Source organism: Monodelphis domestica, chromosome 1, assembly GCF_027887165.1.
Source record: "Monodelphis domestica isolate mMonDom1 chromosome 1, mMonDom1.pri, whole genome shotgun sequence".
NCBI classification, from domain to species: domain Eukaryota; kingdom Metazoa; phylum Chordata; class Mammalia; order Didelphimorphia; family Didelphidae; genus Monodelphis; species Monodelphis domestica.
Window position 1 is genome coordinate 218,621,322 of NC_077227.1, and position 25,242 is coordinate 218,646,563.

At 32.2% G+C, this 25,242-nt stretch overlaps 1 long non-coding RNA gene across 1 annotated transcript in view; it reads left to right on the forward strand.

Moving 5' to 3' along the window:
* The first annotated feature begins 345 nt into the window (after positions 1 to 345).
* LOC103092098 (uncharacterized) overlaps positions 346 to 25,242 on the forward strand; it is a 37,664-nt gene continuing 12,767 nt past the window's right edge. Inside the window, exon 1 of the long non-coding RNA XR_008914916.1 lies at positions 346 to 586. This is a non-coding gene — a long non-coding RNA (uncharacterized LOC103092098). The remainder of the gene's footprint in view (positions 587 to 25,242) is intronic.

The following is a 25,242-nucleotide window of genomic DNA, read 5'->3' on the forward strand; positions in this document are numbered from 1 at the left end:
TTTTAAAATATTAAAAACCAAAATGTTTATGTACAACAATTCACATTGGTATATGTTTTATACAGTCCTTTTAATTTAGATTCTATAATCTTTGTTTTCTCCATTTTTAAATGGGGAAATAGAAGCTCTAACACATTAAATGACTACTCCTGGATTTGAGTTTTAGCAGCTTGTGAATCCTTTCCTTCTGGATACCCTTTCCTCCATTAACTTTGTCACACCGCTATGCTGATTCTCCTATTCTCTGAATTAGGATCATAGTGATCTTAATTTTTAAAATATGTGCAATATCCACATGTGCAATAATGGGTGACCAATCAGAATCAAACTGACCAAGGACCCTGGGCAGTCCAAAGCTAAGTTTTAGCAGTAATTGGTAGATGTAAAAGGGGAGGAAGGCACAGGAAGTGATGCAAAAGAGTGTCTTTATTTAAAAAGGATTTACAACTTCCTGTGGGCACTTTGACTTCTGACTTCTTCCGGATCCGAGTTCCTGTGGGAGGCTGTTGAAGAATCTGCTGCCTGGACCTGAGACCTTGTACAAGGTCAGACTGCTCTTGAATCTCTCCCTTTGTACTGACATGTGGTGAGTGAAAAGAACCAATTCCTTTCCTAGATTTCTGAAGAGACTAGCCTCAGGAGAGACCTATCCTTTTGAGAGAGGTTCCTTGTATTTCCAGGTCCTTCACTCAAAAGCCAAGGCCTCTCTAGTTAAGGACTAAACTCCCCTGCCTGGGTTGAACCAGGGGTCAGAGCAAAATACTTAGTGGGTAGACCCTATCCTCTCTCTGATTTTCTGACTTCACTCTTTCTATGTTTTGTAAATAAATTGTAAATACATTTCTTTGGAATTAATTCAATTCCTGGTGACCCTATTCTTAAATAATCCATTTCAACCTTTTATTAAAAAAAAAAAAAAAAACCTTTCCCCCCTTACAGTATACTTTAGAATAGGAATTATCTTTGTTTTTGTATTCATGTCCATAGTGTCTGGCATATAGCAAACATTTAAGGTTTCTCCTTTTCTCCCCCATCTTTATTATTCATTTATTCAAAGTTATTTGTAGTAACTTAGGGCAATCTTCCATTTGGTTGTTAATAATTTACAATTAGTATTATAATCATCATTATCAAACATTAATTTATATACCTTAATTACTTATCTATAGGAAAATAGCTTTGTCATATTTATCCTTATCAATGACTCATGAATATATCTGATTATATATATATGTACATGTATATGTGTATATGTGCATATATTTTTCTGAATCAGCAACTTCCTTTCTTATACAATATACATTATTTTATTTTATGTGATTTAAACTATTTTATCATTTAAATTTCCATCTCTTGTTTTTTCAGGGATTCTCCCTCTAATCATACTTGTTTGATATGTATTTTTTGACTTTCCTTCATTATAGAAAAACAAAGATTTTATCATATCTTTGGAATTTATATTTCTATATAGCAAAAACTTTGTCAAAATGAAAACTCCATGAATAATTTATGTCATTCAGTTAATTGAACATAACTATTGAATTTCACTGTTTTTTATTCTTGCTTTTATAATTGGTTCCATTAATTGCCTTTTTTATTTAACTAGTAATAACATTTTTTGATAATTATTTTTGTAAGCTGATTTTAGATAGGTAAGCACTATCTCTTCCTTTCCTATTTTTCCATTTCCCTCAATATTTCAGAATTGCTTTTTTTTTTAAACCCTTACCTTCTGTCTTGGAGCCAATACTGTGTATTGGCTCCAAGGCAGAAGAGTGGTAAGGGCTAGGCAATGGGGGTCAAGTGACTTGCCCAGGGTCACACAGCTGGGCAGTGTCTGAGGCCAGATTTGAACCTAGGACCTCCCGTCTCTAGGCCTGGATCTCAATCCACTGAGCCACACAGCTGCCCCTAGAATTGCTTTTTTAACCAAACTAATTTTTAATATTTTTCTAATAATATAAAATAGCCTTTTGAAATCTTAATCCGTGTGGTACTAAATCTGCAAATTGATTTGAAAGTTCTCGTAATTTCTATTGTTTTGGTATCACCCAGTCCTGAGGAATGGCTGTCTTCCAATAACTGCAGCCTTTACTGATTTATTTAAGCAGTGCTTTACCATTAATCTTTAGTGAATCTTGGTATACTCACTCCCTAATATTGTATTCATTATTTTTGAATGTGGCTTCTATTCCTATTATTTTCTTCCTGGTTTTGTTATTGCTTTGTTGGAATGATATTGATTTCTCTTAGTTATTATATTCTCTGTGTTACTGAAATATATTGTGTTTAGTTCCCTTGTTGATTCTTTGAGGTTTTATAAAGAAACTATAAAGTTATCCAAAAATAGGAATAAGTGTGTTTTCTCTTTGCCTAGGCTAATACCTTCAAATTATTTCTTGTGTCATTGTTATTGCTGGAATTTATAATAAGGTATCAAATAATAGCAAAAAAGAGGGAAGGGGCATTTTAGAACTGCAATCTTTTGTAATGGGAAAGCTTCCAAAAGGTGGCCAATAAAAATCCAGATTTTGGTTTTGGATTAAAAAAAAAACTATTATTCTAAAATCTGTAATTTTAGAGAAGTCTCTATTGTGACAAAAAGGAGAGAGAAATCGAATTTTTCTTTGAAAAGGGTACCATCAAATGCTCAAATTAAGAGATTAAACTGAGAAAAAAGAAAGGATTTTATTCTGTATGCCTTTGGAGCAAAAAGGAGAGAAGATTTTGACAGAATTCATATTAGAATAGTATACAGAAAGTAAGAAACATTTGTTAATATCTTCTAAGTACATTCAAGGAACTTGGAATTTGAGCACACCTTTCATATGGAACCACTTTTTTCCTCCATTCTCATGATTGCCACCTTACTTTAAACTTTCATCACCTCATCTTGACTTTCAACATCCTGTTAATTGTGCTCCATGCCTCAGCTCTCTCACCACTACAGTCTCTACTATATACTCTTGTATATGTTGTCTTCAAATCTGTGACCATGATTTTTTAATTTTTAAAATTTTCAGTTCCAAATGTTTTTCATTTTCTTAACACTTCATTCAACCAATAAGAAGATAAAGAAATACCCATTCTGTAAGTGAAATCATGCAAAATCTCTTTCCATATTAATCCTGTTGCCAGAAAAATATGTTTCACACAGAAGAAAATCATATAATTGATCACATGATTCTATGGGGATATAATTGGGGATTTCTGACTTTAAATGACTACTCTTTTGCAAATAGCAATATTATGGAAATAAGTTTTGAATGATGATACATGTAAAACCCAGTGGAATTGCTTGTTGGCTCTGGGAGGAGGTAAGGGCAGGGAAGAATATGAATCATGTAACCATGGAAAAATATTTTAAATTAATGAATTAAATAATTTTTAAATTAAAAAAGAGAAATATGTTTCAATATGCATTTAAAGTTCTTCAGTTCTGGCTCTGAAGGAAGATAGCATTTTTCAAAATGTATCCTTTGATATTGTCATGGATCATAATATTGATCATAGTAACAGAGTCTTTCACAGTTTATTCTCATTACAATATTGCTGTTATTGTGTACAATATTCTTATTGTGCTCATTTAACTTGGCATTAGTTCATATCAATTCAGTCTTCCCATATTTTTTCTGAAAATTTCTCTTTAGCATTTCTTAGAGTACAATAGTATTCCATTAAAACCATATACTAAAACTTGTTCAACTATTCCCTAACTGATGGGCTTCTCCTCAAATTCTAAATCTTTACCAGTACAAAAGGAAGTATTATGAATATTTTTGTTCTTTTGGGGCCTTTTCCTTTTCTTTTCATTTCTTTGGGACACAGATGTAATAGCATTATGTACCCACAGCTATATTGGTCTTTGGCACAATTCCAAATTATTCTCCAGAATAATTGGACCAGTTCATAACTCAACCAACAGTACATTAGAGTACATAGTTTTCCATATTACTCCTGTTTTTGTTCCACATTACTGCTGTTCATGATAGTGATACTGATATTAATTAATTTGCTCTGTCCCAAATTAGCAAAATTAATTTGCTAATCTGATAGGTATGAGGTGGTATCTGAGATTTGTTTCAATTTACGTTTCTCTCATTAATAGTGATTTAGAACATTTTATATAACTTTTGATAACTGATTTCTTCTTCTGAAAATTATCTGTTATATTTTTTGACTTCTTATCAATAGATAAATTACCCTTATTTTAAAAAAGTCTCTCTATTTTTTACATATCTATATTTTATTATTTTAAATGTATATAGAGAGGAATTAGACATTTATCAAATAAACATACTGTAATTTCCTCTCCTCCAATTTCCTCTTTTCCTCCTACTTTCATCTCCATTGGTTTCATTTATTGAGAAATTATTTTTAATTTGATGTGATCAAAATTATCAATTTTGCCTGACATGATTCTCCCAGCAATCCATATCTATTGAATTGACAGGTAATTTTTTCTCCCATACCTTCCTGATTTGTTCAGCTTACCACTTTTATATCTAATTCATTTATACATTCTGGCCTTACGTTGGTATATTGTTTGAGATTTTGTTCTATACATAATTTATGACATGGTATTTTCTGTTTTTTCCATAGTTTGGTTGAATAGTGAGTTCTTACCTAAATAGCTTGGCTCTTTGGGTTTATCAAGCACTAGGTGACTTGTTTATTTCTATATGTTGTGTACCTAATCTCTGCTATTTTTTATCCGGTATAAAATTGTTTTGATGATTAACTCTTTGTTGTATAGTTTGAATTCTGTTACAGTTAGAGTTGTTTTTCATAGTTTCCTTTGATATTATTGATCTTTTGTTGCTCCTGATGAAGATTTTTTATTATTTTATCTAGTTTACAAAGTAATTCTCTTCACAATTTGATCGACATTGAATAAGTAAATTAATTTAGTATCATTGCCATTTCATTGTATTGCTTTGAGTTTATTAATAAGAAATTAATAAATCTTATTTCATACATTTTATACAATCTATTCAGTTATTTTTAATAGAATTTTTCTATCTCTTCCTCTTTATTTGCAGCATATAAAATGGTGATGATTTATGAGGACTTATTTTATAATCTGAACCTTTGCTAAAGTTGTTAATGGTTTCAACCAGTTTTTTAATTCTCCTAAATCCTCAAAATATGATATTATATCTTTAATGAATGATAATTTTCTTTCCCCATTATCTTTATTTTATTGTTTCAATTTTGGGTTTTTTGCCTTATTCTTGTTTCTAATAATTCCAGTAAAACTTTAAATAATAATGGTGATAATTTACATCCTTGCTTCATCTCTAATCTTTTTGGGAAGACTTTTTGTTTTATCTCTATTAATTAATATTAGTTATTTCTTTAACTAAGTTATAGAATGATAGTATCTTATCAATTTAATAAAGACTATTTATTCTTATGCTTTTTATATTTAAATAAGAATAGATATTAGATTTTGTAAAGTGTTTTTTCTTTATCTCACTATAATTATTATTTTTGTTTTTTGATTATTTCTATGGTTAATTATTTTTATACTCCTACTCAGGAAGCAGTTCTGCATTCCTAGGATAAATCCCATCTGGCCATAGTGTATAATCTTTGTGATATATTGCTATAGCAGCAAATATTTCCTAATATTTTATTTAATTTTTTTTTGCCTCAATCTTCATTAGGGAAATTTTTCTACAGCTTTCTTTCTGCATTTTTGTCCTCCCTCTTTTATATGCCAAAACCATATTTGTATCATGAAAGTAACTTGGTAGGATTCCTTCTTTACCTATTTTACATAAAGCTTATATAGTATTAGAATTGATTTTCCTTTAAATATTTGGTAGAATTGTTTGTAATTCCATCTAGTCCTAGAAAAATTTTCTTAGGACTATCAATTGTGGCTTGTTCAGTTTCTTTTTCTAAGATAGAGGTATTTGAGTATTTTATTTCCTATTCTTTTAATCTTTTAATGCAATTCATGGTTTTTGTGCATACTCACGAATTTCACTTAGATTGTCAGTGTTATTATCATTCAATTGGGAAAAATTGTTTCTAATAATACGGCCTTTCCCCCCTACAATTCCCATGCTTCTCTGTGTGATATATTTAACCTTATTTTACTTCTATTTTCCCATATCTCTTAGTAATATCCTCTTTTCACCCCTAGTTTTGAATATATATATATATATATATATATATATATTTATGTTTGACATATCATCCTAAAAAGTTTACTACCACATACCTCTATGTATGCATCTTTTAACTACTATGATAATGAAAACAATTTTAAGAATTATTATCTTTCCATATAGGAAAATAAGCCATTTATTGAAGCCATAATGTTTTTCTTTTTTTTTTTCTTTTTCTTCTTATGCTTCTCTTGAATTTTGTATCTGGGCATCACATTTTCCATTTATGTCTGTTTTTTTCTTTAGGAATTTTTGGAAATCTTCTATATCATTAAATGACTATACTTTCCCCTGAATGAATATAGCCAGTTTTGATTGGTAGTTGATTCTTGGTTGTAAATCCAGTTTTCCTACCTTGCAGAATATCATATTCTATGTTTTCTAGTCCTTCAATGTGGAGGCTGTCACATCCTGTGTAATCCTGACTGGGGCTCCATGACATCTGAATTCTTTCTTTATACTGCTTTCTAGTATTTTTCTCCTTAGCCTCAAGAGCCGAGAATCTCTTGAATGTGACTATAATATTCCTGGGAGTTGACATTTGGGAATTTAATGCAGAAAGTGATCTGTGGATTCTTTCAGTCTCTCTTTTATTCTCTTGTTCAAGAATATCAGAGCAGGTATTTTTGGATAATTTTCTGTAAGATGACATCTAGGGTATTATTTATTTTTTTTTGATCATGACTTTCAGATAGTCAAATATTTCTTAAATTGTCTCTTCTGGATCTATTTTCCAGGTCAACTTTTTTTCTATGAGGTATTTCATATTTTCTTCAATTTTTTCTTCGTATTATTTTGTATCATTATTTCTTGATGTCTCATGTAGTCATTAGTTTCTAATTGCCCAGTTCTAATTTTTAAAGACTGAATTTCTTCCATGATCTTTTGTCCTCCTTTTCAAATTGGTTCATTTTTGTTTCAAATCATTCTTTTCATCCTTTGAGATTTTTGCTTCCTTTTCCAATTGGTTAATTCTGGCTTTTAGAATACTATTTTCTTGTTTTAATTCATGTGCTTCTGTTTCCATATGATCAGTTTTGCTTTTTAAGCTGTTGTTTTCCTTTTCCCATTTCTCTTCAACCTGTCTGATTTGATAATTGAATTCCTTTCTGAGCACTTCTAGAACCTGAATCCAATTCCCTGGATTTTATGAGATTTTGATTGAAGTCCTTGGATCCCTTCAACCTCTGTTGGTTCTCTTCTTTGATCTTTATTCCCACTGAACCTCTCAATCATTGTCTCCTTCCTTTTTTTCTTTACTCATTTTCCCTCCTGGGTAATGTAAACTGTTGGTTTGTTGGAATAGGGTGTTTGAGTTGCTCTGCCCTGTTGGGAATCTTCAGTCTTCTATCTCCTCTGCTCATATACTGAATTAGGCTGGTTGAACTGACCTACTGTGCTTCTCTGCCCTGAGACCAAATATTCACCATAGCCTACTGCCATGAAGGTTGAGGATATCCAACTGGTCCACTTCCCCCCCCCCACCCCCCCCCACACACACAAGCTGCTGTCAGAGCCTTGGACATTGTGTGGTGGATGTGAGGTGCTGTATACAGTTAGCCTGCATCTGATTATCTGCTCACAGGTCACAACTCAATTGGTGGGAGAGGGTGTTGGGTTTATACCTTATTCCATGGAAATTGACTCTCTCTGCCTATCTTTCAAGTTGTATTCAGCAGGAGAGTGTTGTGGCTCCATCTTGTTGTTGGGTTTGGATTTCAGTCTTTTGTGAAATGCTTTTTAAAGATTGGTATGGAATGATAGAGAGGTTTAGATTTTTGCTGCTTCTAAGCCCCCATCTTAACTCTATCCGTTCAGAAAAATAATTTGTCAGACTTCCTTCTTGAGCTGTTTTTTCTGAATTCTATGTATAGAATTTGAATGAAATGTTTTTAAAATGTTTGGTAGAATTCACTTTTGAATTCATCTAGCCTTGGAGTTTTTTTTTTTTTTGTAGGGAATTCATTAATAGTTTGTTCAATTTCTTTTTCTGAAATGGAATTGTTTAAGTATCCTATTTCCTCTTTTGTTATTTTGAGCAATTTATATTTCTTTAAATATGTCAGCTATTTTACTTTGATTATCAGATTTACTGGCAAAGAATTAAACAAAATAACTCCTAATAATCACTTTAAATTCCATTTCATTGGTTGTAATCTTACCCTTTTCATTTTTTTTTGCTGGAAATTTGGTTTCATTTATTTTTATCAAAGTAATTATTTATTGATTAAAAAAACAACACTTTGTCTTATTCATTAGTTCAATGGTGTTTTTTTTTAACTTTCAATTTTATTGACCTCCCATTTGATTTTCAGTATTTTGAAAGGTGTTTAATTCATGATTTTCAGTATGTTCTTTTTCTAGTTTTTTAAAAAAAATTTGCATACCAAATTCATTGATCTGCTCTTTCCCTGTTTTCCTATTGTAAGCATTTAAAGACATAAAACTGCCGTGTAAATACTGTTTTGACTGCATACCAAAATTGTCATATATTGTCATCTTTTTTTTTCACTTTAATGAAATCATTGATTATTTGTATGATTTGTTCTTTGATTCACTCTTTCTTTAATATAAGTAAATTATTACATTTCCAATTGATTTTTAGTATTTTTTCTTAAGCCCTTTGTTCTATGTAATTTTATAGAATTATGATCTGGAAAGAATGCCTTTCTGCATTTATTCATGAGGCTTTTGCATTCTATTATATAATCAATTTTTGTGAATGTGCCTGATACTGCTGAGAAAAAAATGTATATTCCTTTTTATTCACATTTAATTTGCTCCAGAGCTCAATCAAGTCTAAATATTATAAAATTCTATTCACTCAGTTAATTTATTTCATGTATATATTTTTGGTTTGATTTATCTAATTCAAAGAGGGGAAGGTTAATATTTTTTATTAATAAGGTTTTATTGACTATTTATTTTTGTAATTCATATAGCTTATCATTCAAGAAATTCATGCTTATGCCATTTGATGTATATATATATATATATATAATATTGATAACACATAGATGATGATCTATGGTTCCTTTTATCAATATACAAAATATTCCTTATCTTTCTTTATGTCAAATTCATTTTTGCTTTGCCTGTAATCATAATTGCTCTCCTTGTATTTTTAAATTAGCTGAAGTATAGCAGATATTGCTCCAATCTTTATAGCATATGTATCTCCCTACTTTAAATAACTTTTTTTGAAAATAAAATATTGTGGGGTTTTGACTCTTAATTCAATCCAATTTGCTATCCTCTTCCATTTTATGGTGAGATCAACTCATTCACAATCAGACTTATGATTTCTAATTGTGTGTTTTCTTTCATATTATGTTTGTGTATATTATGTTATGGTAACCTTCTTAAGTTCCTCATAATTTCTCACTAATATTTAATGTATTATTCATTCATTTCTTAACTTTGAATATCATATTTTGTATTCAGTCCAAGTAATATCATCAGGAATGTCTGGTAGTCCTCTAATTTAATTCAATTACTTTTTTTCGCCCCTGAATATCTTAGCTCCATTTGATTGGGTTCTTGGTTGTAGTCTTAGGTTCTTTACTTCCATTATATCATTGCCCAAGATCTCTCTCCCTTCATCATATTACCTACTTATTCTTGTGTTTTCCTGACTCTGGTTCCACAGTATTTGAATGATTTTCTTCTGACTGCTGGCCTTGGAACTCTCTAATTTGGTTATAATTTTCCTGGGATTTTCATTTTGGAATCTCTTTCAGATGATCAGTATATTCTTTCCATACCTCTTTTTTCCCTCCAGTTCTATGCTATGTTGATAGTTTTCCCTTTTTATTTTTTGAAGTTCAGATTCTTGAAAAAAATATTTTTGAATCATTATATTAATATTGTCCAATACTTATTAAATTTTCTCTTCTCAAAGAACATGAATCATGTAACCATGGAAAAAATTTTTTTCCTTTTTTTTAAAATATATTTTATTTGATCATTTCCAAGCATTATTCGTTAAAGACATAGATCATTTTCTTTTCCTCCCCCCCACCCCCATAGCCGACGCGTAAGTCCACTGGGCATTAGATGTTTTCTTGATTTGAACCCATTGCTTTGTTGATAGTATTTGCATTAGAGTGTTCATTTAGAGTCTATCCTCTGTCATGTCCCCTCAACCTCTGTATTCAGGCAGTTGCTTTTTCTCGGTGTTTCCACTCCCATAGTTTATCCTTTGCTTATGAATGGTGTTTTTTTCTCCTGGATCCCTGCAAGTTGTTCAGGGACATTACACCGCCCCTAATGGAGAAGTCCATTACGTTCGATTATACCACAGTGTATTAGTCTCTGTGTACAATGTTCTCCTGGTTCTGCTCCTCTCGCTCTGCATCACTTCCTGGAGGTTGTTCCAGTCTCCATGGAACTTCTCCACTTTATTATTCCTTTTAGCACAATAGTATTCCATCACCAACATATACCACAATTTGTTCAGCCATTCCCCAATTGATGGGCATCCCCTCGTTTTCCAGTTTTTGGCCACCACAAAGAGCGCAGCTATGAATATTTTTGTACAAGTCTTTTTGTCCATTATCTCTTTGGGGTACAGACCCAGCAGTGCTATGGCTGGGTCAAAGGGTAGATATTCTTTTGTCGCCCTTTGGGCATAGTTCCAAATTGCCCTCCAGAATGGTTGGATCAATTCACAACTCCACCAGCAATGAATTAATGTCCCTACTTTGCCACATCCCCTCCAGCATTCATTACTTTCCTTTGCTGTAATGTTAGCCAATCTGCTAGGTGTGAGGTGATACCTCAGAGTTGTTTTGATTTGCATCTCTCTGATTATAAGAGATGTAGAGCACTTCTTCATGTGCTTGTTAATAGTTTTGATTTCTTTATCTGAGAACTGCCTATCCATGTCCCTTGCCCATTTATCAATTGGAGAATGGCTTGATTTTTTGTACAATTGATTTAGCTCATTATAAATATGAGTAATTAAACCTTTGTCAGAGGTTTCTATGAAGATTTTTTCCCAATTTGTTGTTTCCCTTCTGATTTTAGTTATATTGGTTTTGTTTGTACAAAAGCTTTTTAGTTTGATGTAGTCAAAATTATTTATTTTACATTTTGTGATTCTTTCTATATCTTGCTTGGTTTTAAAGCCTTTCCCCTCCCAAAGGTCTGACATGTATACTATTCTGTGTTTACCCAATTTACTTATGGTTTCCTTCTTTATGTTTAAGTCACTCACCCATTTTGAATTTATCTTGGTGTAGGGTGTGAGGTGTTGATCTATTCCTAGTCTCTCCCACACTGTCTTCCAATTTTCCCAGCAGTTTTTATCGAATAGTGGATTTTTGTCCAAAAGCTGGGATCTTTGGGTTTATCGTATACTGTCTTGCTGAGGTCGCTTTCCCCCAGTCTATTCCACTGATCTTCCTTTCTGTCTCTTAGCCAGTACCAAATTGTTTTGATGACTGCTGCTTTGTAATATAGTTTTAGGTCAGGGACTGCAAGGCCCCCATCGTATGTGTTTTTTTTCATTATTTCCCTGGATATCCTTGATCTTTTGTTCTTCCAAATGAACTTTGTTATGGTTTTTTCTAAATCAGTGAAGAAGTATTTTGGTAGTTCAATGGGTATGGCACTAAATAGATAAATACGTTTGGGTAGGATGGTCATTTTTATTATATTGGCTCGTCCTATCCATGAGCAGTTAATGTTTTTCCATTTGTTCAGGTCTAGTTTTAGTTGTGTGGCGAGTGTTTTGTAGTTGTGTTCATATAGTTCCTGTGTTTGTCTTGGGAGATAGATTCCTAGGTATTTTATTTTGTCTAAGGTGATTTTGAATGGGATTTCTCTTTCTAGTTCTTGCTGCTGAGCTGTGTTGGAGATATATAGAAAAGCTGATGATTTATGTGGGTTTATTTTGTATCCTGCAACTTTGCTAAAGTTGTTGATTATTTCAATTAGCTTTTTGGTTGAATCTCTAGGATTCTTTAAGTAGACCATCATGTCATCCGCAAAGAGTGATAACTTGGTCTCCTCTTTGCCTATTTTGATGCCTTCAATTCCTTTATCTTCTCTAATTGCTACTGCTAGTGTTTCTAGTACAATGTCAAATAGTAGAGGTGATAATGGGCATCCTTGTTTCACTCCTGATCTTATTGGGAATTCATCTAGTTTATCCCCATTGCAAATGATATTAGCTGTTGGTTTTAGATATATACTGTTTATTATTTTTAGGAATGACCCTTCTATTCCTATGCTTTCTAGTGTTTTTAATAGGAATGGGTGTTGTATTTTATCAAAGGCTTTTTCTGCATCTATTGAGATAATCATGTGGTTCTTGCTAGTTTGCTTGTTGATGAAAAATTTTCTTAATTAATCAATTAAATACAATTTAAAAAAAGAAAAAAAAGTTTTACTTGTGAAAAGGTTTGAAACCAATGTGTAAACTATGGGTCACTACTGAATTTCAGAAGATGATTAATTAAAAATATAGTTTTTTAAATGAATGCTGATAACTATAATAAATATCTGTACCACAACTGTCAATTTTTTCTCTCCTCATTCTTTTCACCAGATCTTTTGTTCTATGAGATATTTCATATTTTTTACATTTTCTATTTTTAAAATTTTTATTTTATTATTTGTTGGTATATTATGGAGTGATGCTTCTGAGTGCCAAGTTTCTAATTTTGAAGGAATTATTTTCTTTGATGATAAAATGTGTTTTAACCTCTTTTAACATTTAGCCTTTTAATAGTTATTTTCTTTCATTTTTCCTTTTCCTCATACCAAGATTTTAATTTTTATTTCATGATTTTCTCACATTGTTTTCATTTCTTTTTCTATTTTCTCCTTTAGCACTTATTTGACTTAAAATATTTTTGCTCGTTTCTCTCAGCTCTTCCAGGAATTGTCTTGTTTCTTTCAGATCTGCATTTTCCTTTTAGGTTTTTTATGTTTGTTGTTGTTTTTTATTTTGTTGTGTCCTTCTGAGTTTGAATCTTGAGCTGTATTGTTACCCTACTTGCTTCATATGGTTAGGTTCTCTTTTTCCAGTCTATTTCTTTAATTTGAACTTTATGTTAAAGTTGGCCTCTGCTCATCTCTCGGGTGAGTGGATAAGGATAAAATTATTTTGACTGTTGTTTTCACAGTTAGCTCTGGAAAGTATTAAGTTTATTCTGATGCTTCAAAGGTGGTATGATCCAAGGAGGAAGGTGATCACTGATCTTTTTGTCTGTCTTTTGTTTCTTACCCTTAAAAGACCCAATAATCTTACACCTCAAGTATTTTTCTCAGTCCTGGAACTCCAACCAAAACAGGAAAATGGAGTTGCCAGATGGCTCTCAGTCCTGCACCCTGTGCTAGTATAATCATCCCTTCAAATTTTTTAATGGTTATTTAATCTCCTTGCTGTCTCTGGGTGGCAAGACCTTCTATTACTGCTACTGCTGCTGGCTACTGTTCCCTTTGACACCTCCAAGATCCACAGGTAAAGTAGCTGAATTAGGTTACTGGCCAACCCCAGCACAGGGAAACTGACCTCTCTTTGTGTCTTGCTAAATTGTTCTGGGTTGGAAAAATTTCTCAATACAATCTTTTGTTTGCTATATCTCTTTAGAATTCAACTTGATGCTTAATTTTAATGTTATTTTGAGGGGAATAGTGGAAGTTAATAACTAAAATGCTCCATTTATTCCAAATGAATTCTTATTTTACATCTCTTCTACCAAAAAAGGCCATCCTTCTAATATATTCATTATATCAGAGTTACTAAATGGAATTGTGAGTCAGACATGGGAAGGATGGGGGAGGGGAGAGAGGGAAAGAATATGATTCTTGTAACCAAGGTATAATGTTCTAAATTGACTAAATAAAATTTTAACAATAGAACACTTTTTCATGTACTTATTAATAGCTTCGATTTCTTTATTTGAAAATTGCCTATTCATGTCCATTACCCATTTATCAATTGGAGAATGGCTTGATTTTTTTGTACAATTGATTTAGCTCTTTATAAATTTAAGTAATTAAACCTTTGTCAGAGGTTTTTTGTTATGAAGATTTTTCCCTTGATTTGTTGCTTCCCTTGTAATTTTGGTTGCATTGGTTTAGTTTGAACAAAAACATTTTAATTTAATGTAATCAAAATTATTTATTTTACATTTTTCAATTTTTTCTATCTCTTGCTTGGTCTTAAAATCCTTCCTTCCCCAAAGATCTGACATGTATACTATTCTGTGTTCACCTAATTTACTTAGTTTCCTTCTTTATATTCAAGTAATTCACCCCTTCTGAGTTCATCTTGCTGTAGGGTGTGAGATGTTGATCCAAACCCAATTTCTCCCAAACTGTCTTCCAATTTTCCCAGCAGTTTTTATCAAATAGTGTATTTTTCTCTCAAAAGCTAGGATCTTTGGGTTTATCAGAGACTGCCTTGCTGAGGTCACTTTTCCCAAGTCTATTCCACTGATCCTCCCTTCTGTCTCTTAGCCAGTACCATATTGTTTTGATAACCACTGAAGTATAGTATAGTTTTAGATTTACTGCCACCTTCCATCACATTTTTTTTTCATTATTTCCCTGGATATCCTTGATCTTTTATTCTTCCAAATGAACTTTGTTATGTTTTTTTCAGTAAAGAAGATTTTTGGTAGTTCTATGGGTATGGCTCTAAATAAGTAAATAAGTTTGGGTAGGATTGTCATTTTTATTATGTTAGCTCATCCAACCCATGAGCAATTAATGTTTTTCCAGTTATTTTGATCTAGTTTTAATTGTGTGGAGAGTGTTTTATAGTTGTGTTCATATAGTTTCTATGCTTGTCTTTGCAGATATATTCCTAAATATTTTAAATTGTCTAGGGTGATTTTAAATAAAACGTGTCTTTCTAACTCTTACTGCTGAGATATTTTGGAAATATATAGAAATGCTGATGACTTATGTGGGTTTGTTTTGTAACCTGCAATTTTGCTTAAGCTGTTGATTATTTCTACCAACTTTTTAGTTGACTCTAGGATTTTTTAGGTAGACCATTGTGTCATCTGCAAAGAGTGATAGCTTGGTCTCCTCATTTCCTATTTTAATAAATTCAATTTCTTTTTCTTCTCTAATTGCTACTGCTAGTGTTTCTAGAACAATGTTAAATAATAGAGGTGATAGTGGGCATCCTTGTTTCACTCCTGATTTCATTGGGAATGCTTCTAGTTTATCCCCATTATAGATGATGTTTGCTAATGGCTATAGATATATGCTGTTTATTATTTTTAAAAAATACCAATCTATTCCTGTAATTTTTAGTGTTTTCAATAAGAATGAGTTTTGTATTTTGTCAATGGCTTTTTCTGCATCAATTGAGATAATCATGTGATTTTTGTTGGTCTGCTTGATGATATGGTCAATTATGTGAATGTTTTTCCTAATATTGAACCATCCTTGCATTCCTGGTATAAATCCCACCTGACCATAATGAATAACCCTCATGATCACTTGCTGGAGTCTTTTTGCTAGTATTCTATTTAAGATTTTTGCATCTATGTTCATTAAGTAGATTGATCTATCATTTTTCCTTCTGGTTTTGACCTGCCTAATCAATACTCTATTTGGGTCATAAAGGTAATTTAGTAGAACTCCTTCTTTGAAAATTATGTTTTTATAGTTTTTATAGTATTGGGATTAGTTGTTCTTTGAATATTTGATAGAATTCACTTGTAAATCCATCAGGCCCTGGAGATTTTTCTTAGGGAGTTCTTTGATGGCTAATTGAATTTCTTTTTCTGAAATGGGATTATTTAAGTATTCTATTTCTTCTTTTGTTAATCTAGGCCATTTATATTTTTCTAAATATTTTTCATTATCACCTAGATTGCCATATTTGTTGCCATATAATTGGACAAAATATTTTTTAATGATTGTCTTAATTTCCTCTTCATTAGAGGTGAGGTTTCCCATTTCATCTTGGATACTGTCAATTTGTTTTTATTTCTTTTTTATTAGGTTGATCAGTACTTTGTCTATTTTATTTGTTTTTTTTTCAAAGTACCAGCTTCTAGTCTTATTTATTAATTCAATAATTCTTTCATTTTTGATTTTATTAATTTCTCCTTTAATTTTTAGGAACTCTAATTTAGTTTTCATCTGGGACTTTTAATTTAATCACTGGCAAATTTTTTTTTTGATTTGCATGTCAAATTTGTTGACCTCTGCCCTTCCTAGTTTTGCTTTTTCATACTTGTTTTCCATGTTTTTATGTCCTAGTTTATAGTCAATTTTTGTGAATGTACCATGTGCTGCTGAAAAGAAAGTGTATTCCTGTTGGTACCTATTTATTTTTCTCCATATAATTTTAACTCTATTTTCTCTAAAATTTCATTCACATCCCTTACCTCTTTCTTCTTTATTTTTTGGTTTGATTCATATAGATTTGATTGAGGAAGGTTCAGGTTTCCTACTAGTATAGTTTTACTATCTATTTCCTCCTTTAACTCCATTAGTTTCTCCTTTAGAAGTTTGGATGCTATACCATTTGGCAAATACATGTTGAGTACTATAATATTGGAATTTGATAAGGGAATGAACAAGAACAAAACATATAAAAATCAGGTTTACTTTTTTGGGAATGGAAGTAAGGAAAAGGGGTTAGGAGAATTATTACAATTAATCTTAAACCCTAATTTCTATAAATCTATCTTAACCTATCTTTTCTAAGCTAAAACAAGTAGTTTCCCCAATAACCAAATCTCACAAGTGGAGTCCAATCAAATGTGCCACAATCTTCAGTTGAAAACTGTCCAAAACATGTCCAGTGGAGAAGTGGGTCTTCAGTCTTCTGCTCAAGCTGCCAGCAGACAGTTCAAAAGATTCCTCTCTTCAGCTGGTATCACCAAAAGCCAGAAATCTGTTTCTAAACCTCCAAACCAAGGTTCTTCAGGAGAGAAGTGCCAAGACTGTTTGGACCTTAGAATCTTTAACCAGATTCTGACTCTTAGGCTCCCATGTGACTCTCTGTCACATGCTCCTGTCAATCACTCTAACATTTGCATTACAGTCTTTTTGTAAACCTCCTCTCCCTATCATATTCCCCCCTTTTGTACAACAAAAATCTTGTTGGAAACACTATTTTTGTATTTGTGCACAATCCAAAATACTTACCAATTACCTACACTAAGAAATCTACCCAAAATAACAAACAACCTACACTCAACTATCTTACTCTAATTAATACTAACCTATTCTGGGGAATTTAACAAGGAAAAAAGAAAAGGAAAATGAATTAAATAATGAACAAGTACAAATATCAAACAGAAACAAAAACAAAACAGCAAATAACATCAAATAAAAGATGAATATAACTTCCACATATTAAGGTAGGATTTGGGGTAAGGGAGAAACGAGGAAAAAATATAAATAAATGAGCTTTATTATTTGGGATGGGAAAGGAATAAGGGTTTAGGGATATACTTATTCTTATTTTAAAACTAACTAAACTATATTAAATATGTTACTAAACTAAAACCTTAACTTCCCAAATAACCCAATCTTACAATAGGAGTCCAAATGAAAAAGAGCCAAGATCTTTTGCTGTTAGATGTTCAAGTAAATACAGACTGATGCTGCCAGCAACCAGATCCAAGAAAAACTCCTTCCTCAGTTTGATCACAGGGAAAATGCTCTTCAAGCCTTCATCTCAGCCTCTTCAGGAGACAAGACATCAGTTGGGCATATGGAATGTTTACCTAGATCCTTTAGGCTCAGGCTCCCTTGTGACCCTTGGTCACATGCTACTGTCAATCATTCCTAAGATTTGCATTTCTCAGTTTTTTGCAAGAGTTTAGCAAATTGTAAACCTTTTCATCCTTTATCACACATGCAAAAAAAAAAAAAAAACACCTCAAAATACTCATATAATCAAATACAGAAAATTGTACTACTATTGCCATACATTAACATTAAACTTAGAGAAAATTTTTGACAATTACAATAAATGCAACATTGCATAAGTTTTACACTGAAAATCAAACCAAACATTAAACTCACTTATGCAAATACATGTAACAATAAATATAAGTGAGCTATGTATATAATTTACATATATAGTACATATATATAATATATACATGTATGCTATACATATGCACACATATACACTTATGTACACTTCATATTTACACATATTTTACATATATACATATACTATAATACATTAATTTCAAATCCTATTATACATCCTATTCACATGTATTTACATATTTATTTATAATTTTGTTTGATATGTGATATCATATGTTGTTTGTTTTTATGCATAGAGTATGATATAGTACAAGTCATTATCTAATTTTATCTTGTCTTTCTTAATCCTACCTAACTAATCCATAACTTTAAAATATTTCTAACTAGATTTCTATACTTAAACTAAATCTAAGTATCTAACTACATTTTGTTAGTAACTAACTTATCTATAACTAATTAAAACCCTGTTAGTATACTAACTAGAAATTGTTTTTCTCAATTAAGTAATGATTCAATGTAAGCTTGCCATGTTTGTTTTGTGTTTGTTTCTTATGTTGTTACTTTTCTTATATCATATTGTTTTGCTATTTTAATGTCAGTGTTATGTCAATTTTACATTACTGTTGTATGAAACATACTTCCCCTTACTTTGGATCATTCTTTCTCTTCTCTACTCCTTCATGCTTGAATAATTATTCTTCTGCAATTTCATAGTAGTAAATATATTTGATTTTGTATGTGAATAAATGCTATGTCATTTTGTACTATAATACATTACCCCAAAGTATCAATTCATTAGTTTATTTATTCTGTAATCTTCTTCAATGCAAATTTCTCAGTTTTTAAGTTTATAAATTTTCAGTCTTTTAACAATGTCCATTAATTCCTGAGTTTTCCTGTTCATCTGCATTGTCCTCTTCTACCCTCTTCTGCAGGAATGGTCCTCTCCTTACTGATTTTTTTGACTATAGACTCAATTTGACTGATGATCCTAACTTTCTGTTATCTCTTCTTCATTTTCTTCTTCAATGATTTGTACATTTTCATTATTAATACCATGTGATAATTTTATATGTGAACAATGATACCATGAAACTCAACCCAAAACTTTTACCAAAGATGGAGAGACTAACACAATAGTATAAAGACCTAATCAAATTTCTTGTGTTGCTGATGTTTTAGCAAAATTTTTTACATATACCATATCTCCTGGTTTGTAATTATGAAGAGAATAATCCAAAGGACCAGTTTGAATTAATACTCCCATATCTTGTAATTCTTTTGGTCTTTGTTGTAAAGCACTTAAGTAAGAAGCAAGTTGACAATCTCCTCCTAAGACAGATGTATAAACTGTATTACAAGTTTTTGCCTGTAGTAGAGCATGTCCAAAGAGCATTTCATAGGATGATATATGTAAATCTGCTCTTGGTCTTGTGCATAGGTAAAACAAAGCTTTGGGAAGAATCTATGGCCATCTGAGATGAATTTCAGCACAGATCTTCCCAACCATAGTCTTTAGTCCCTTATTTACTCACTCCACTTACCCTAAACTTTGTGGATGACAAGGAACATGATATTTTGATGTTATTTCTAGATTTTCATAGACTCTTTTCAAGATGTCTTGAGTAAAATGCAATCCTTTATCAGAGTCTATTGTTAGTGGTACTCTAAATCTAGGTATAATTTCCTTTATCAACACTTTCGCCACAAAGCTAGCTGTATTTGTATTTGATGGAAAAGCTTTAGGCCATTTGGTTAATCTATCAACAATTACCAAGCAAAACTTGTATCTTCCAGCTTTTGGCATGCTGATATAATCAATCTGCAGACTCTCAAATGGACAATATGCTAGAGGTCTACCACTTAAACCTTTCTGTCTGAACACCCTTTGATTGACTTTTTGGCAAACAGAAAAGCTTGAGCAGATCTTATTTGCTACAGTACTTATTCCAGGAATTACCCATTGTCTCTTTATGCTGTCAATTACAGCTTGAATAGCAAAATGACCTTTTATGTGAATGGCTTGACACAAATAAGTATTTAGGTTTTTTGGTAACAGCAGCTTTTCAGTATCTATTAATCATATACCGTGTTCTTTTCTTACTCCAAACTTCTTCCATTTTTGTATTTCTGAGTCTATATGAGTTTTTTCTAGATCATCAGATTCTATAGTTGATAAGTTCATAACATACACTGAAGCATTTCTGACTACAAATTTCACAGTTATATCAGCTCTATGATTTCCTTTAGCAACTGATTCTCTGCCATAAATATGACTTCTACAATGGATTACTGCCAGCTGTTTCAGCTTCTGGATAGCATCCAACTCAGTTATTATTTCTGAATGAGCAATTGGTTTTTCCATATGCAGTATTAAAGCCTCATTGTTTCCAGATCTTTCCTGTGGCATGACACAATGAAAAAGCATAATGGGAGTCTGTATACACATTTGCACTTTTGCATTTTTAAGTATGTCAGAAGACATACTTGCTTTAAAGCGAACAACTCTGCACATTGAGCACTAATGTTAGTTACTAAGTAATGATATATACCACAGTGTCTCAAATTCTGTTACAACTGCAACACCTGTACATCAAATTCCATTACACAAATATGAAGAACCATCTGTGAATAAAACCAAATCTGGATTTTTGATTGGAGTGTCTTTTAAATCCATCCTCGGCATATCCACTAGATCTACTACTTCTACACATTCATGCAATGGTTTACTGTTCTTTGGCAAATCGGGAAGAAGTGTAGCTGGAATACACTACACCTTTTTAACTCAATGTTTTCACTATCTAGAAGTATAATTTCATACTTAGATATCCGTTGATCTGAATACGCTTGAGTACGAAATTTCCTCATTAGTGCTTCTATTTGATGTGAACAAAATACCGTCAATGGATATCCCAAAACTAAATCTGATTACATCTGAACTAACACAGCTGTAGCAGCTACACTCCTTAAACAAGGAACTGTACCTGCAGCAATTGGATCTAGTTGACAACTATAGTATCCAATTGGACAATAACTTTGTCCTAAAGTCTTTGTCAGTACCAAAGATGCAATTCCTTTCATCTCATTCACAAATAATTGAAAAGGATTAGTATAGTCTGAGATTCCAAGATATTTGGTACAGATAAAATCACTTCCTTAAGTTTATGTAGGGCTTGCAGATGTTCAGGTTTGAGTTTCAGAGGTCTGGTTCAGTATTCCTAGTTAGATCTCTTAAACATTTAGTAATTTCACTATACTCAGGTATCCATTGTTTACAGAAACCAGTTGTTCCAAGAACAGCTCTGAGATGCTTCTTGGTTTTAGGTGCACTCAGTTTCTGGATATTAGCTATTCTTTTCTGAGTGATACCTCTGGAAGCCTCTGACAACACAAAACCAAGATATTCAACACGAGGCAATAACCACTGAAGTTTTGCCTTAGACATTTTATGTTCACTTTTATATAATTCAATCAAAAGAATCTTGCTGTCTCTTAAACACACTTTAACAGATGGAGATGCTAGGAGGGTATCATCTACAAAATGTTCTATTTTACTCTCTTTGAATATTATTGTTTTAGTGTCTCTTTTCAAAATTTGTGAGAATTGGCTCAGAGAATTGCAATACCCCTGTGGAAGACAAGTCCACATCCAGTGAGTTTTCTCCTATGTGAAAGTAAAGATTTCTTGAGGATCCTTGTGATTTGGAATCGAGAAAAACACTGGATGTAAATCTACCATGGTGAAATATCTTGCTTGACTTGGGATGGATGAGTTTATAGCATCTGGACTTGGTACTATAGGATGAGTCTTTATTACATGACCATTTACAGCTCTCGAATCTTGGATGAATCTGTAGATAATTCTGCCATCTTGATCTAGCTTGTGCTTTTTTATTGGAAGTATGGGTGTATTGTATTCTCAGAAGCATGTTATTATGATCCCTTGTTGAATTAGGGGCTTAGTGATAGGTCTTATCCCTTATATGGCTTCTTTACTTAAAGAGTATTGAGGGACACAAGGAACTGGACCTTCCTTGGTTCTCATGGTTATTGGAGTAGCTGATTTCAATAGGCCTACATCTGTGGAAGACTTTGACCATAAATCTTCTGGTATTTCCTCAGGAATTGGATAGATGAAATCCAACTCATTCTCTGCACTGACTGAATCTAAGAATAGTAATGGAAAAACATTCATACATTCTTCTGAGAATTGTAATAATATATCCCCAGTATCAGTACATTGAATCGTTGCTCATAACTTACAAAGCAAGTCCCTCCTGAGCAGGTTCTTTGGATATTCTAGCATACAAAGAAATCATGTTCCACAGATAAAGGACCTAAAATTATCATTTTAGGTTGTAATTTTGCTACTCTCTCTGGCTTTCCAGTAGTTCCAATCACTTCCATAGTACCAAACACCTTTATAGTCTTTAGGAAGACTTTGAAAAAATGATTTACTGGCTCTGGGATTCACCAAAAGATCCTATATCTCACCCAGACAGTTTGCATTTTTATTTGGGCCACCTTGGAGCCCCTCTTTCCATGAAAATGTTTCCAATCACTTCAACTGAAAGGACCTTTCCTGAACTCTTGTAACACTCATTGAGCCTCTAACAAAATCTGTCTTGTGTCATAATTATTTCTACTTCCCCAACCTGATTGTGTGCTTAGAGTGAGTAGCAATTGTATTTTACACCTTGGAATACATATAACTAGCACAATATCTTCCACAAACTTAACACAACAAGTAGTTGTTGCATGAAATTATAAAACGATATTAATTTATATCATGAGGCTAGCCTGTACATGGAATGGAGAACTTTGCTTCAGGAAGATCCGAGTTTGAATTCTATGACATACTATGACATACTATTGCCCCCTAAGAAATGACAAGCAGGTTAATCAAAAAACAAACCAACCTAGAAAGACGTATATGAAATGAAAAAGAGTGAAGCAAACAGAAACATTATATAGGGCAAAAGAAATATTGTTTCAAGAATGGCGTGTATATGCTCACCTCCAGAGAAATATATGTGTGTGTGTGTGTGTATACATACATGTATAAATAAATATATAATGTTTTTGTTTTGTCACATGATACCTTCTCTAGATTGAGGAGGAGAGGGAAGGAGATATCTGGAAACTTTAATGTAACAAATAAACAAAAAAAATTAAATTAAAAAAAAGATCATATATCTGATCCCCTATAGTTAAAGAAACATAGGATTCAGTGGTATTTGGAGGTTGGAAGGTTTCAAGAATTGGTGCAAACACAGTAACATCAGTACAAAGCTCAGTCATTTCCTGTCCATGCAAGTCTACATTTGCTTGAATGACATGACTTTTCCAGGATTTTGTATCATCAGCTTTTATATTACTCTCATTGGTCCTTAAATTCTTTATCTTAGTATCATTGTCCTCATTTACAATTTCATTATTATTATTTAGTTTATATTCTTCATTAATTTCTCATATTCTATATTAATTAGTATTTTCTATTAAATTTATATAACAATGTTCTTTCTCTGTACAATTATTTACACTAATTATATCCTTCTTTGATTAAATTAATTCATTTGTATCAACATCTATTTTATTTTCATTACTCTCAGTTTCATTTATACTGAACTCATTTTCATTTATGCCATAATCATTTCTTCATTTATTTTCATATGTTCCTATGGGAAACCTTCATATGGTACTTGTGACCTTGTTCTGATCACCTTTTAGTAGGTGGCTGTATTTTGGTCTAGCTCCAGAATTTACCCATGATTGCATAGTATCTAGATTTGGAGCATGTTGGCCCTGGCAACAGGCATTTTGGCACTGATTAACATATCTATTTTGATTATTATTATTATTGTTATTCCATCTGTTATTATTATAATTCTAATTATTACTCCAGTTATAGTATTGTCTATTAAAACCATTATTCCTACTTAGTTGCCTTCTGACTTGATTTCTGAATCTGTAGTCTTTGTACAGATGTTTGACCCAATCACAAAGGAAATAGCACTGAGGACCTGATCTCCTCTCACTAGGCCTATAGTTATACTTTGGCTGCATAGATCTCAAAGTAGACACAGCCTTTATTTCCTTAATTTCACTTTCCTTAGCTTTCATTTCAGCTTCCCTTAATTTTTTTTTCAAATTCTCAGCAATGGAATCCCTATCATCAGCTTTTTCTTCTGAATCATTTATTAAATAAGTAGCCTTTCTCTTCAATTCTTCCAGATCAAGTTCTTCCAAATCTAGGTAATTTGACATAAAGAACTATCTGACACTTGGAACTGCATTCGTCACAAAGATACGTTTGATATGGGCAATGGTGCCTTTTTCAAGTGCATCCATCCCCAATAGAGTTTCAGCTGCCTTGGTTATCCTTTCCAGGAAAACCACAGGTACTTCTGATACCTTTTGCTTTATGGCCTCAAACTTTGACCAAACATTGGGCCTTTTTGTATCTCTTCCCATACCATGTAGGAGTGCATCTCTCTCTTCAATTAGCATATCATATACCCATTCTCTGCAGTATCCAGCTTCAAATTCTCTGACCATGATTGTAACAGAGGGTCTGATCTTGTCTCCTCTATGAACTTATTTCTCCCTCTCTTAGTTAGGACCTCTTTCATTAAAAGAGCAAAATCATTAAAATCAGGAATATATTATTCAATTGCCCTACATATCTCCTTAATCACTTTCTTGGGCTCATCACTAAAATTTGGGGTTCTCCTTTTAATGGATTCAAAGTCCTCCAGGGAAAATCTTTTGTGAGTTCTAACCTTATGCACCTCATTCTTTGTAACCACTGGCAAATATCTAAGTGGACATAAGTTCACTATTCCTAGTGCTTCTTCCTGTTTCAACCTTTTTAAACTGTTTCCCTTATTGTTTATATTGTGGTTATCATTTCCACATGCCAGGTTCATATTAATGTGATTCATAAAGTGCTCCAGTGTATCCATTTGCTGTTTCATGTGCATGACCATAATTTTCAAGTCAGAATCCCTTTTAAACCAAACAGCTAGATCTTTTAGTTGATTTCCACAAATACACAAAGAGGCATGAGACTTGT